At 42.5% G+C, this 12,213-nt stretch overlaps 1 protein-coding gene across 6 annotated transcripts in view; it reads right to left on the bottom strand.

Moving 5' to 3' along the window:
- Window positions 1–12,213, bottom strand: part of MGMT (O-6-methylguanine-DNA methyltransferase) — a 308,081-nt gene that overhangs the window by 283,807 nt on the left and 12,061 nt on the right. The window contains exon 2 of one of the 6 annotated variants that reach the window (XM_067533426.1): window positions 8,784–8,876. The exons of the other annotated variants lie outside the window; for them this stretch is intronic. The gene's annotated coding sequence lies outside the window, so the exon portion shown is untranslated. The remainder of the gene's footprint in view (window positions 1–8,783; window positions 8,877–12,213) is intronic. 6 annotated transcript variants of the gene reach the window in all.

Genomic DNA, 12,213 nt, shown 5'->3' with positions numbered 1-12,213 from the left:
CTCAGATGGAGCTAGAAACTAACCAGAATTTTGATTCCCAGTCTAGTGCCTCAACCAGACCTTGCTTTCTCTATTAAAACAGGCTCCAATCCTGGAAAGAGTCAGCTCAACAAAAGGGCTCCACGTTAACATGCAGATCACTTTGCAGGATCAGGACCACAGTATCAAGTGAAAAAAAACAGAGCTAGAGTGAACACTGAAGCATAGATCAAGTAAATTAAGCCATCTACCAAGAATACCACATTGCTAATTGCAAACAAACAAAACAAAAACCAGTTCCACAGTTAGTATAGTATGTTGGAAAGTTAGCCATATTATTAGGCTTTATTCCATTAACATTTTTGGGGGTGTGAAGGGGAGTAACTGACAACACAAACTAGTTAAGAATTCAGCAAGCGTCTCTTTTGGCATTCGCTACCTCCTCAACAAGCGTCACCCATCTGTCTGAAAGGTGGTGAAACACAGCTTCAATCTTAATTTTAAAACCTGAACTGAAATTTTCATGACTTCTTAAAAATTGCAAACACGTCTGCAAACAGGACTCCGAAGTACTATGACCTTTAAGCATGTCATTTTCCTTTATGTTGCAAACATTGGTTTATTAATTTCAGCCCAAATCCTCTCCTTTGCGTTAAAAATCTACATAACTCTGCTGGTCTGCTTCTCTCAGAAATTCCTCTATGCCACCAGAAATCAAGCCCTTGAGGAGCACAGCTTCATAAGGTAGCATTGGGGAACTCATTTGCATTGCTAAGATCCAGGGAGTGGAATGATACCTCCTTCTTCACATATAGGAATACAAGGGTTGATAAGTTTGCGTTTTATTTTAGTTCCTCACCATATAAATTTATTTCATGACAGTACCCATTAGAGACAAAGAATTACTGCAACAGAAAATTCACTTACCCTACGGTTACTGTGGATCTTTGAGCTGTTTTGTACTCAGTGGGTCCCACTGTAAGTGCACATGCACGTCACACTCACAAAATAAGGTTATTTTTCCGCAAGAAGAGCATGCCCCAACTGATACATGTGGCCTGTGCTCCTATGTGAGGGCATGAAGGGCAGAGCCGCCACAGCCCTCCCTCAGTCCCCTGATAATTCAAAGCCCTTGGTAGCTGAAGACTACAAAAAGTGGGAATGAATGGTGTCTTGTGAGATGCACACTAACTACAACACTTCGCAGAATCATAGTTCCTGTAGGGTATGTAACCATTCTTTCTTCTTCAAGTATGTGTCAGTGTGGATCCCATTCTAGGTAAATGGAAAACAGTATCCCTTCAAGACAATGGGAAGAGGCATTTCAACTGCATCATCAATTGAACAGTGATTGCTTTCCAGAACTTGACATCTGACCTAGCAGCTAAGTCTAAGACATTGCATTTGACAAAGGTCACTGGGTTACCTCATGCCACCACCTTTCTGATACTGAACCATTCCTGAAGTAGGTGGAGTATGTTGCTTGTGCTCTGGTGAAATGAACCTTGATGTTCAGTGGAAAAGGTAAACCAGCCAGCTGGTAATATGGTAAGAAGCATCATGTAATCCATTTTTATGTCCTTTTCGATGAGATGGCTCGATCTTTAAAATGCCCAGCTATGGCTAGCAATAGACGTGCCAAAGTCTGAATGATTTAGTCCTTTCAGTGTAACAAAACAAAGTCTTGGATACATCTCAGGTGTTGAACTTTTTTTTTTTTCCTGATGCCAAACATGGTTTCAGGAAGGAGACTGCCAGGATCAGTGATTGGTTTCTCAGACCACCTTAGGAATGAACTTTAGGTGAGGTCTCAGTATCACCTTGCCCATATGAGAAGTCTTACAGGGAGGTTCGGTCATAAGTGCCTGAAGAGCACTCATTTTTCTGGCTAAAGTGATAGCCACTAGGAAAAGCAGTCTTCAGGGTGATGTAATTCATGGAATATTCTGAGAAAGGTTCAAATGGAGAAGTCATGAGCACAGAAGCGTATACCGGAGTCTAAGGTTCTTCCCCCCCCCCCCCGGAACATACAAATAAAGAAGGGTAAAGGATTGTCTTCATTAAAATAGCCTAGAAGATGAGTTTGAAGCCTGGAGAATAGTGGGTTGGACACTCACCAAGTTCCATCTCATTGCCACGAATGCTAAGACAGAAAGCAAGGCAGGGTGACAGCCTCGTATGGGAGCACAAGGAGGTGCAGGGCACATGTGTGGCCCTAAAAGACACTGCTATTCAAATGAAATAGAATCTCAGGCATATCTGCAGCCACCACAGGATCTACACTGACACAACTGAAGGACCTCTGTTGCCAAGTTCATCTACGTTAACCTTTACTATAGCACTACTTGACTTACCCATTGAGTTACTGTCAATACGACAATTTATCATTCCCTTTAGGGTCATCCTACTCTAACCATAACAAAAGAGGAGACATAATACCACATCGTCTTATACCTACACATTGTATCTTCCATTTTAGGTAAATGTAACATCTTGTTTTAAAATCTAAAAATACTGCTGTTATAATGTATAACCTAATTTAATACCCTGTTAGTATGCTCTAGAAATATAGACCTTCATTAACTATTTTTAAAAGCTACACTTTTCAAAAATTGTCTTCTTGGTCTGTGCCCCAAGGACATTACAGCTGAGGGGCATGGTCTTTAAACTACCTATCTGTGTGCCTAATCATTACGGACCACATCTTTATTGGTATTTAGGTGCCTAAAGAGGCATACAGGCACCTCGTGGGCTTTCAAAAGTGCCTAGGTACTTAACTCCCATTGAAATATGTGCCTCTTTAAGTAACTAAAAACCTTTAAAAACCTGGCCCTACTTACACAGAGTAGGATTCACCCCTGTGCAGAGAGCTAGTACAAGACCCATGCATCATTTAAATCCTATAAATAGGGTTTAAGTGTAACTAAAAGGTTACACAATTCTTGTACTGGCTCTCAGCATAGACATGAATTTCATCCACAAGCAGTCCTATTGAAGTCACAACGCTTATTCATCTGATAAAGGAGTTGCAGGATTGGTCCCTACATTACAAATTATAGCAAGAAATGAGTGGGAAGAGAATATGGAAAGGACAAGGGTTATAACAGTAAAAGGTTAAGACCTTTTTTATTACATATACATTTTGTTGGTTCCCCCATTTTCACCCCAAGTATTAAATATTTATCAGTCTAGCAATATACATCCTTAAACTCACCTTCTGGAGAATTTACGAAGTGATACTAATCAAGGTGTATTTCAGTAAGTACAGGACAGAAGAGCATAGGAGCACAGTTATAAAACCACTAGTACTAGTGACAACGTTGGGAACTGCTTATATAAAACTGAATTATTGTAAAAAAAATTTATGATGGGACTATTTTTGTGTATTGTAGGACACTTAGTATATTGGCAGTTCAAAACAAATATTTAACAAAAATAATGATCTGAAACAAAAAGAATTGTAAGGTAACATAACATAACCTAACCTAGCTGGAAAAGAAAAAAAAAAAAAATCAGAATTTGAAAGAATAAGAACCAATTTGAAGAAATTGTACAAGTAACAAATGGCAGAAATACCATATGAACTTCCTCTTATTTAACTACACCACATTCTACAAGATGACAAACAGAACTGTTGTTTGAGCTAAACTTCAGTTAAATTAATTCCTGAATTAAGTTTTGATTTATACTTACAATAAGTGTTAAAAAAAACATTGTCACTTCACTTTCATTAGTGTGGAACAACAACTAAACTAGAGTATGCTTATTCTTGCTCAGAACCTCTTGTTACAAGATACCCTTTCAGTCCACAGAAATGTGTGCATCTTAGCAGGGCAAAAAAATTTCATGCTCTTTCCCTCCCTGCACTCAAATGCAGCTCTTGAAGCTGGGTTACTATAAAGTGGGAACTTCACAGAGGTCAAGTGTTGGATCTCAAGTGATAGAAAAGGGTGTTCCTTCTTTCAGCTCTCCTGCTGACTAATCCAGAGTAAAGCATTGTTTTACATTGTAGTAAGATCCACTTGCTTCCCTATCTTCCCATTGGGAAATAAAACATTGCAGAGACAGTAGCTACTCATGGCTGAATGAAGGGCCGCTTTAGTTTGTCAAGTAAGCTAGACTACAAGCATGCATTCTGACTGTAGAGCTGAACAGACAGAGATGTCTATGATACAAAGCTATTCAGGAAACAGTTAAAATTCTTCTGGTAAAAAACTTCACATATATTTATTAAAATTTGAATTACAACACGTCCACTTATATTAATTAGATTTACCTGCAACATTGTATGTTTCTCTCTCAGCAGGCCAGGAACCTACATCAATATATGATTAGCAAGAAACAGCTAGAGCAGCATCTGAGTACTTACACTGATGTCTAAACATCTCAAATTCTAAGCATTACACGTACTTGAATGCATCTCTGATTCTCTTTATCCATGCCTCTGCCACTTCTCTTATGATACTATGAGAAAGACAGACTCAAGATGTGGATTTTACATTTTGTTCTGAAGGAGTTGAGGCTTGTAGTCATTCTAATTGATCTCTTTTGTCAGCAAGTTCCACAGTCACGACTAGCTACTGAGAAAGCTCCTTCTCCTACGTACCGGGGACAAAACGTTTTGTTTCAGAAAGTGGATATAGTAACCCAGGGGACAGACAGCATTTTAGGCTTCATTCTGACCAACAGGGAGGAACTAACAAATCTGAAGGTGGGAGGCAATTTGAGTGAAAGTGATCATGAAATGATACATTTCATGATTCTGAGGTAAGGAAGGAGTGAGAGCAGCAGAATAAGGACAAGGGACTTTAAAAAAAGCAGACTTTAAGCAAACTCAGAGAACTGGTGGTAAGATCCCATAAGAGGAAAACCCAAGGGAAAAAGGAATTTAGGAGAGGGGGCAGTTTCTCAGGAAGATCATATTAAAGGCACAAATGCAAACTATCCTGATGCAAAAAGAAAAGGTTAAGAAGAATAGTAAGGGACAACATGGCTCTATCAGGATCTCTCTAATTACCTCAAAAAAAAATCTTACAAAAAGTGGAAACGTGGACAAATTATTAAGGAAGAGTACAAACAAGAAGTATGTAGGGACAAAATAAAAAAGGCTAAGGCATAAAATGAGTTACACCTAGCAAAGGACATCAAAGGCAATAAGAAAAGGTTCTTTAAATACATTTGAAGCAAGAGAGAAACGATGGAAAGTGTAGATCATCTACTCAGTGGGGAAGGAGAGCTAATAACTGATGACATCAAGAAGGCTCAGGTATTTAATGCCTATTTTACTTCAGTATTCACTGAAAAGGCTAATGGTGACCATATACTCAACACAATTAACATTAACTAGAGGGAAGGAATCCACGCCAAAATACAGAAAGAACTGATTAAAAATATTTAGAGAAATTAGATGCCTTCAAATAGGCAGGGCCTGATGAAATTTATCCTAGGGTACTGGAGGAACTAGCTGAATCAACCTCAGAACCATTAACAATTATCTTCAAGATCTTATGAAGGACGGGTCCCATAGGATTGGAAGAGGGCCAACCTAAAATCTTTCTTTAAAAAGGGGAACTAAAAGGACCTGAGGAATTATGGACCTCAACCTAACTTCAGTACTTAGAAAGATACTGGAACAAAATTAAACAATACATTCATAAGCACTTAGAGAGCACTTATATATATATGAGACTGTCACTTGTATCTGAGTAGGACTAGAACTGAAAATGAGCTTCTGCATGTAGGGTTCAGGAAACATGCCTGGGCATGTTGGTGTCTACGTTCCCTCCTACTGTTGGCCAAGGTGGCACAATGATATTCTCTTGCACATTCTGCTTCCCTCGTAGCAGAGTGTCAAGCTAGTCTGTCATGGGCCATATCCTCCCAGGTCATTAAGTCCAGTCTGACAGACTGTATGTGCCACTTGATGCAATCCATGTAGCACAGTTTGGAATGGCCAGCTTTACTGCTGCCTTTTTTAAATTGACTGTACAGAACTCTTTTAGACAGTCGATTGTTATCCATATGTATGACGTGGCCGACCCAGGTCATTTGCCTCCGCACTAGTACTGCTTCCACACTTAGCACAGCTGCCAGCTGTAGTACACTGGTAATTTTATCTGGCCATTTGATTCCCATTATGCTGCGTAGGTGGCATTGTTGCAGGCAGTGATGTTTATAGATATGGTGAAAATAAAGGGGGCAGATTTCTAACAAGTACAAAAAACAAAGGAGCACAACAGCTCTGTAAACCCCCATCTTTTTTGTAGACAACCAAAAGTCTTCTTTGTACATGACCAAACGCTGAGGCAGCTGAAAGTTCTTTATCAATGCCGGTTGGCGTTGGTAACTGGTGTCGTCGGCAACTTTCTAGGTAGCAGAAAGATAAAACGTTTAATTGGCAGCCATTCAATTTTATTTCTGGTGGTGATGGAAATAATGGATTTCTGCCAGGAGATGGTTGATACAGGATTTCTGTTTTCTTTACATTAATACAAAGGCCAAAAAGGGATTACAACAGGGACAAAAGAATTCAGCAAATGTTTCAGGTTATTCTCAGAAAGGGTGACAAACACTGAATCTACGGCATACAGTAGATCCTTTATTTTACTTTGCTGGGATTTACTTTTAGCCTTGAATTGGCAGAGATTTAGAAGTCGGTCATCGAATCGTGTTGTTAAAAGTGACACCAGTAGTGGTGTAGAGAATAACACAGTTATGAGGAATAGCCAGCATGGATTTGTTAAAAACAAATCAGGCCAAACCAGCCTAATTTCCTTCTTTGACAGGGCTACTGGCTAAGTGTATAGAGGGAAGCAGTAGATGTGATATATCTTGATTTTAGGAAAATTTTGACACAGTCCCACGTGACATTCTCATAAGCAAACTAGGGAAATGTGGTCTAGGTGAAATTACTATAAGGTGAGTGCATAACTGGTTGAAAGGTTGTACTCAAAGAGTAATTATCAAGGGTTTGCTGGCAAACTGGGAGGGAATATCTATTGGGGGTCCTGCAGGGATCTGTCCTGGGTTCTGTACTATTCTATATTGTCACTAATGACTTGAATGCAGGCCTGCCAACAGGGGTCAAAGGTGGCAATTGCCGAGGGGTCTGGCGATTTTAAAAGGGGCCCAGGCCATGTGCAACGGGGTGAAAGCTTCCCGACGGGGAGGCTAGCTCCCTGGACTCCCGCTTCTTTCACCTGTGGACCTCCCACCCACGGTCCACCCCATTCCGCTCCAGGCCCCGCCTGGCCCGCTCGCGGTCCCCTCCTCTCTTCCACACCCCATTTCTGTGCTTGGCCTCCCTGCAGCCATGTCCCCACTCCCTATTCAGCGCCCCCCCTCCCCCCGCCATTGCTCAGCACATTCATTCCTACTTTCCCCCTCATTTTGCCCCCCCCCGCTCACCTCTTGGGGGAAGGGGAGGTGTGGAAGAGAGAAGGGGGACTGAATGGGGGGGCCAGGGATGCGGCAGTGAGCAGGGGAGGGGCCTGGGGCAGACTGTGGGCGGGGCCACAGGCAGAAGAGGTGGGGCAGGACTGTTCTGCCCTGAGGCCCAAAATTCTTGTTGGCAGGCCTGCTTGGATGCTGGAGTGGAGAGTATGCTTATAAAATGTGCAGATGATACTAAGCACATTGAAGGTCATGATTAGAATTCAAAATGACCTTGACAAATTGGAGAAATAGTCTGAATTCAACAAGGTATTTCTATAGAATTTTAAAGTGCAAAGTACTTCACTTATGAATACAAAATGGGGAATAAATGGCGAGGTGGTAATGCTGTTGAAAAGGATCTGGGGATATAGTGGATCACAAACTGAATACCAGTTAAGAAAGGTGATATAATGGCAAAAAAGGCTACTATCATTCTAGGGTGTATTAACTGGAGTGTTGTATGTAAGTAATAGGAGGTAATTGTCTGTTCTACTTGACACTGGTGAGGCCTTAGCCAGATTACTGTATCCAATTATGGATACCACACTTTAAATACAGATGTGGACAAACCGGAGCAAGTCCAAAATGACAGAAGGTTTAGAAAACCTGCTCTACGAAGAAAGGTTAAAGAAACTGAGCATGTTTAGTTCTGAGGAAAAGAAGATTAAGAGGGGATCTGATGATAGTCTTCAAAAATATTAAGGGTATTTTTAAACAGGGCTGTGATCACCTGTTCTCCATGTCCACTGAAGATGGACAAGAAGTAATTTGCTTCATCTGCTGCAAAGGAGATGTAGGTTAAATATTAGGAAAAATCTCCTAATTATAAAAGTAGTTAAACTCTGGAATAGGCTTCAAAAGTAGGTTGTGAAATCCCCATCATTGCAGGATTTTAAGAACAGGTGGGACAAACGCCCATCAGGGATAGTCTAGGTTTACTTGGTCCTGCCTCAGTGCCGGAGGCTGGATTTGATGACTACTCAAGGTCCCTTCCAGCCCTACCTTTCAATGATTCACTCAAGTGATTGCAAGTGCCATTGTTCCGGAATATAGCTGTTCTGGGTGGTCATGTTCAAGTAAAATGAGGAGAAATTGTGGGTAGCTTGTTGCCAAATCCACGAAAGGCTTTGAAGATCAGGACCAAAGCTTTAACTTCCATTCACATTCAAATATCACCCACAATACTTCAACAGGAAGCCAATCTGATAGTTCCTCAAAGCAACAGGCACTGGGTTCTGGGTTTTAATAAAGGTTTTGTGTTCAGAAAGCAAAACACAGTTTAAAATAATTCAGCGGGGTGTGATTCAGCACCCTTTCTGAAGAAGTAGGATCTCTCGGCTTCTGTCATAGCAGAGACTTCTAAGACTTACTTGTGCTAAAGCCTGTATCTACTAATTTGTTTTGCCATGGACATTTCATATCTTCTTTCAGGCTTTTTATGTTCCAGTTCAACTTTGCAGAATCTGCAAAGACAACGGAAAGAGGGGGATGTCAGATGCTTGGGGATGCTTGGTGTCAGATGATTCACCCCTCATTGACTGATGCGATCAATGTCTTACAGGTTCTCCTGCTTGGCCTCATGGTTGAGTATAGTTTTAAGGGTATTTTAGTAAATCATGCAGAGGCCCCAGCTTCAAAATCAGATCTCTTTGCCAAACCAGTTGAGATTGAGTGCATTCTCTGCTTGCTAGATCAAGGAAAGGTGTTGGAATCCATTCCAAAACAAGCTACAGCTTTGCTTTCACAGCTGGCTGCTAGAATTCATACTGGCAAGTTAAGTGAGACGTGTGTGTGAAAAAGAGTGGTAAATAAGGTTAAAACTAGAACCCACTTCCATGCTCTGGAAAACTTCTAAAGACATATTATCAAACCATCATCAAACTGCCAGGTCCTGTATTTTCCCTGCTTTACCTTCGATTTCACTGCTTGCTCCTTAACAGAAACCATCTTCTACGGACCCAGCTTTCTCACTGTGGGTATCACATTCAATGACAGCACAGTTCAGTATTTGAGACACCACAGTGCAAAACTTGTGAGACAGTAGGGCCAGATGGCGGCAGGAGGTTCATCTATTTGCAGTCCAGGTGTGCCCGCCCACTGCTAAGGGCCCCTCCCCCAGCCTAAGGGGAGGAGTCACTGGACCCAGGGCACAACTGATTTCGTGGGACAACTAATGAAAAAACGGGAACGGGCATGGGAGTCACAGGGTCAAATGAAGGAAACCAGAAGGGGACACCAAGCAGAGAACCCCAGACAGCACCCACTGCTCCTGGAAGGTGTCAAGGGAGCCAGCAGACACTGCCCAGAGGAACTCTGCCCGGCTGCATGAACAGACGAAGGAACGGAAATAGGCCCACCAGTCGCAAAGCATCCACTCAGTCAACTTCTTCTCCCTGGGCAGGAGGGTCATAGAAGGGAGATATATAAGACCCAGAATGTTCCCGGCCTTGTTCCTTGCAGACTGAGCAGGAGTTACTACAGGTTAATTAGGAGTACCTGAGGCCAGTTAAGGCCCAGCTAGAGTCCTGATAAAAAAAACCCTGCTCCAGCCAGATGGGGGAAAAAGGAAGGAGAACTGGCAGTAGTGGGGGAGGAATGCTGCAATCAACCAGAGGAACCAGACCAAGACCCATGAGAAAGATACAAGAGAACAGAGAGGGGGAAATAGCCCAGGGGAAAGAAGTGCAGCTGCAAGCAGTGTCAGCAGCACATAGCTGCTATTCATAGGGCCCCTGCGCAGGGGACCGGAGTAGAGGGCAGGCCCAGGTCCCTCCCCCCTCACTGTGCACTACAGAGGCACCGACATCCAGAGATGGGGCAACAGCTGGTGCCCCAACCCTCCACACGAGAGCAAGCACGGGACCCACCATAGCAGTGCAGGCAATTTGTCACAAACCATAGACTACAAAACAAGGTGATGTACTCTTTTGTATAGAAAAAGTTTTAACAATTAGGGGGGAACTGGGAGCAAATCTTATATTTAGGCTGTCTAAACTTTCCATTATAAAAGATTATTATGACCTTTATTAATAGTCTCAAATGCCTCCACTTTTTACAGCAGGCCTTTGTAATTCAACAAGGAAGTTGATTATTTTACCATCAAGAGAGAACATAGATATGTGTATCTCATTATACTAACACCGCTTGTGGGGTTGTCTGATGAGCAACCAGGTTATCCTGTTAGTATGCAGTATAGTGATAATGCCTACTACCATTACTAATTTAGAGAAATTGTATGCCATTAGTTCTATGCTCCTCTCCTAGCCATTATCTTTAAAAACTCACGGTGATTGGGGGAGGCCCTGGATGACTGGGAAAAGGCACATATAGTGCCCATCTTCATAAAAAGAAAGAAGGATCTGGGGAACTGCAGACCGGTCAGTTTCAACTCAGTCTCTGGAAAAATCATGGCGCAGGACCTCAAGGAATACATTTTGAGGCACTTGGAAGAGAGGAAGGTGTTCAGGAACTGTCAGCATGGATTCACTGAGGGAAAGTCATGCCTGACCAACCTGATTGCCTTCTATGATGAGATGACTGGTTCTCTGGATGTGGAGAAAGCGGTGGATGTGATATACCTCGACTATAGCAAAGCTCAATGTCTAGTTGGCAGGCAGTAACAATTAGAGTGCCCCAGGGGTTGGTGCTGGGGTCACTTTTGTTCAATATCTGCACTAATGATCTGGAGGATGGGGTGGATTGCACCCTCAGCAAGTTTGCAGATGACACTAAGATGGGGGAGTGCTAGATACCGTAAAGGGTAGGGATAGAATACAGAGTGACCTAGATAAAATGAAGGATTGGACCAAAAAAATCTGATGAGGTTCAACAAGGACAAGTGCAGAGTCCTGTACTTAGAACAGAAGAATCCCATGCACTGCTTCAGACTGGGGACTGACTGGCTAAGCAGCAGTTCAGCAGAAAAGGACGTGGGAGTTACAATGGATAAGAAGCTGGATATGAGTCAACAGTGTGCCCTTGTTGCCAAGAAGGCTCACAGCATATTGGGCTGCATTAGTAGGAGCACTGCCAGCAGATTGAGGGAAACGATTATTCCCCTCTATTCAGCACTGGTGAGGCCACATTTGGAGTATTGTGTCCAGTTTTGGGCCCCCACTACAGAAAGGATGTGGACAAGTTGGAGAGAGTCCAGTGGAGGGCAACAAAAATGATTAGTGGGCTGGAGCACATGACTTATGAGAGAGGCTGAGGGAACTAGGCTTGTTTAGTCTGCAGAAGAGATGTATGAGAGGGGACTAGATAGCAGCCTTTAACTACCTGAAAGAGAGTTCCAGGGAGGATGGAGCTAGGATGTTCTCAGTGGTAGTAGATGACAGAACTAGGAGCAATGGTCTCAAGTTGCAGTAGGGGAGGTCTAGGCTGGATATTAAGAAAATCTTTTTCACTAGGACTGTGGTGAAGCACTGGAATGGGTTACACTGGGAGGTGGTGGAATCTCCATCCTTAGAGGTTTTTAAGGCGCAGCTTGACAAAGCCCTGGCTAGGACGATTTAGTTGGAGTTGGTCCTACTTTGAGCAGGGTTTAGACTAGATGGCCTCTTGAGGTCCCTTCCAACCTTCATCTTCTATGATTCTACTAAAGAGGATTACGTTGGCAGTAGCATGCAGAGTAGGGCAAAGAGAGCCACTAGCTTCAAAGGCAAAAGAAGGAATCTTCTGAAAGGGACTCAGCAAGCACATAGCTGCCAAATTCTAGGCAGCTCCATGCATGATATTTCAACTGTACTAAAGATATAGTCACTGATTTCCCCTTCAGAGACCGTCTGAGTAGCAATAGGC

This window comes from Emydura macquarii, unplaced genomic scaffold, assembly GCF_026122565.2.
Source record: "Emydura macquarii macquarii isolate MOO-44397 ecotype Brisbane River unplaced genomic scaffold, CSIRO-AGI_Emac_v2 contig_3343, whole genome shotgun sequence".
In the NCBI taxonomy this organism is placed as follows: domain Eukaryota; kingdom Metazoa; phylum Chordata; order Testudines; family Chelidae; genus Emydura; species Emydura macquarii.
Note: the sequence above shows the minus strand (reverse complement) of the source record. Positions and strands in the feature narration are given on the sequence as shown.